The sequence below is a fragment of the Cucumis melo genome, chromosome 5, assembly GCF_025177605.1.
Source record: "Cucumis melo cultivar AY chromosome 5, USDA_Cmelo_AY_1.0, whole genome shotgun sequence".
NCBI classification, from domain to species: Eukaryota; Viridiplantae; Streptophyta; class Magnoliopsida; order Cucurbitales; family Cucurbitaceae; genus Cucumis; species Cucumis melo.
This window is the reverse complement of record NC_066861.1, coordinates 6,360,508-6,363,789: the sequence shown is the minus strand read 5'-3', so window position 1 is coordinate 6,363,789 and position 3,282 is coordinate 6,360,508. Positions and strand designations below refer to the sequence as shown.

The window sequence follows — 3,282 nt, the reverse complement described above, 5'->3', positions numbered from 1 at the left end:
CTATTTCTAGATTTAAAAGGAAATCTATCTTCAAAGAAGTCTACATCATTTGATTATATGTTTACCTTATTATCTAAGTCATAGAACCTATAGGCTTTACTAGACTCAGAGTATCCTATAAAGACACACTCATAGACTCTACTAGCTAACTTTCTTCTCTTAGGATCAGAAATTCTAACATAGGCTAGGCAACTCCAAGTTCTGAGATAAGATAGGTTTGGTGTTTTATTCTTAAGGACTTCGTAAGGTGAGATTGAGTTATTTGATTTGGGAATCCTATTAAGGACATAGTTCACAATCTTAAATATTTCACCTCACTAGGATGCTACTACTCCCAACTCAAGAAGAATAACAACTACTAACACAATTAGAGTTCTATTCTTCCTTTCAACTTTTCCATTCATTCTAGGAGAGTAAGATGCAATTTTCTCATGAATTATTTCTTTTGAGATGTAGAACTTATTAAAGGCAACTGAATCATATTCAGTTTTCATATCAATACGAAGTCTCTTAACCTTTTTACTAAACTAATTTTTTACTTCAGTTAAAACATCCTAAACATGTCAAAGGCATCACTTTTATTTCTAATCAAGTAAATAAAAGTAAAATCAAAAAAATCATCGACAAACGTTATAATATATCTTTTGCTATTCTAGTCAACATGCCATCAAACTCACATAAATTAGAATGAAATAACTCTAGAGGCTCAGTTACCCTAGTTACAGATTTATGCAAAGTTTTAGTCATCTAAGCTTGACTACAACATGTGCATTTTTCAAATTCATGCATAGATAACTTTAGCATCATGTTTAACCTACTCATGTTGCTAATTAACCTTTTAATTACATGACAAAGCTTAAGATGCCAAATATTAAAGGAAGACAACACGTAAGTAGAAGATACATTTTTATGAAGATTTAATTTGAACATATTGTTGCATACCCTTTCCTGCAAATGTATTATTCTTTGTTAAAGTAAAGTGGTCGGATCCTATAGTTTGAGTGAAGCCCGCCTTGTTAAGGAGATAGTCTGAGACCATGTTCTTTCAGATTTCAGAAGTGTGCAGGACTTCCTTCAAAATGAATGTCTTGCTGAAGGTGAACTTCAACTCCACTTCCTCAATGCTTACTACCTTGGTTGTGAGATGATCCCTCAGAAGAATATTATTGTCCTTAGTTTCATTATATTTTTTAAATAAACTAAGGTCGTGACAAACATGGCGTGAAGGACTAGTGTCTAGTCACCAACCTTTAGACCCTTCAATTACATATATTTTTGTGGTCATAGTTACCAAGTCTTCTACTAGGTTCGCCTGTGCAATAGAATGATTCCTGTTCCTATAGTTCCTAGCTAGAATGCCTAGGTTTACAATTGAAACACACAATTGGTACCATACTTCTGGATTGGGGTTCTGCTAATTCTTCAGGTTGTTGGACCCACGATTCTGAACCTTCATCTTATTTCCCTTAGGCTTTAGGTCAAGTTTCAAGATGACAGTAGACTTCTTTTTAGGGATCACATTCACCTCCTCCTCCTTCTGGTCATGCTTGCAGGCCTCCTCCTCAATTCACAACTAGGTGATCAAGCTCTTCAGGGAAAACTCCTTTGTCTTATGCCTCAGAATATTTTTAAAGTCCTTCCATGGTGAAGGTAGCTTATCAATAATAACAACAACTTGAAATTGCTCATCTAAATGCATACCTTCACTAATTATTTCGTAGGCCATCTTCTGCAGTTCGTGTGATTAGGCTTCTACTAATCTATCAGCAACCATCTAGTACCACAAGTATCGGCTTATCGCATACTTCTTGGATCTAGCTTCTTTAGTATCGTATTTCTTTTACAGTGCATCCCAGACTTCCTTCGTCGTGGACATAGTACTGTGGTAATCATAGAGTTCGTCAGTAAGTCCAGTAAGTATGAGATTTTTACAAATAAAATCTGACTCTGCCTATGTATTGTGAACCTGGAGTTGCTCCTCGATTGGATAAGTCTTGGAAACTTTTGGCTCTTCGATGGTGCATGCAACCTTCTTTAGGGTTAAGAAAAATCATCTTCTGCTTTCAACGTTTGAAGTGGGCTCCTTCAAAGCGAAATGGTCGGTTCACTGGAACACTTCGTTAGAACGGAAAAACTTGCAAAATAGAAACTCGTTAACTATTAGGTTGAGTCGTAGAACTTACTTTATGTAAGATGTTTCACGACTCTACTTTAGGTGCTAGTAGTTGTTATAGCCCGATCATCCCCAAGATAAAATAGTCTTCTTTGTTGATAAAAACAAAACTTGGACCCACTGGAATACTAACACCCACGATAAACACTCGCTACGCTCGGTAACTTAAAAAATAATAGAGAAATAAATTCTAAAAAACTTTGTGTAGAAAGAGGGAAAATGAGAGAGAATTGAAAGGAAGTGAAGTTGTTGTGTTCTGTCAAAAAGAGAGGAGCGTTTTTATAGTGGAAGGATGAATGAAAAATGTAACAAAAATCCAACGAATGGCCACAATTAATCGGAAGCGCTTCAACGTTCAAAACGCCAAAAAAGGAGAAGTTCACGTCGCGAGAATTGTCTTTGAATAGAGAACCAGTTCATACCCTATTTTTGGCCCCAACAAAAAATATACTTTAATTTTTCACCAATGCCTTAAATGACATAAAACAAATATATGAATGATTTGAGATTAGACATTTGAAGTTTGAATGTTAAGAAATGTTTGAGAGACGTTTTCAAGATGTCTGCGAGATGAAAAAAATAACAAAAACTTGCTAAATATGTATGAAACAACCCTAACAATTATTGACTTTGGGTTATACATGTAAGGCTTAAATGTTTCACCAAGAGAACATTAACGATTAAGATGATTATCTATAACAATAAAAAAGAAAAAACACAAACATTTTCCAAAATAGCAAGAGAGCTTGTCCACTAAAAATTCTGAGAAATGGTAAGAGAGCTTGAAAGAAAAGAAGTTAGAGAAAGATGAGAGAAAATGTGGGGAAAGAAGGATTTTATTACGTTTTTTGGAGGGAAAAAGAAGAAGAAAATGAAAATTTTCATGTAAGGGCATTTTGGACTTTTTATACCTAATTTTGTCCTACAACTCAATTTTTAAAAAAAAAATTCCAAAAATCTATAACTCTTCAAAATTGATCTATTTTTTGTAATTTCCCATAAAAAAAAAAAAGCTAAGTTAATATAATTCAAGACCACATAAACACATGTTCCAAGGGAAAGATTGGCCCAAGCTAAAAAACCCAATATTTTAAATAAAAAACCGTGAA

General features: G+C 34.2%; 1 long non-coding RNA gene across 1 annotated transcript; it reads right to left on the bottom strand.

Annotated features, from left to right (window-relative positions):
• Nucleotides 1–889: 889 nt before the first annotated feature.
• Nucleotides 890–2,408, bottom strand: LOC127149367 (uncharacterized). Its single transcript, XR_007820884.1, has 3 exons — nt 2,184–2,408; nt 1,967–2,107; nt 890–1,880 (listed from the first exon to the last, which is right to left on the bottom strand). It is a non-coding gene; the product is annotated as an uncharacterized LOC127149367 (long non-coding RNA).
• Nucleotides 2,409–3,282: the final 874 nt, after the last annotated feature.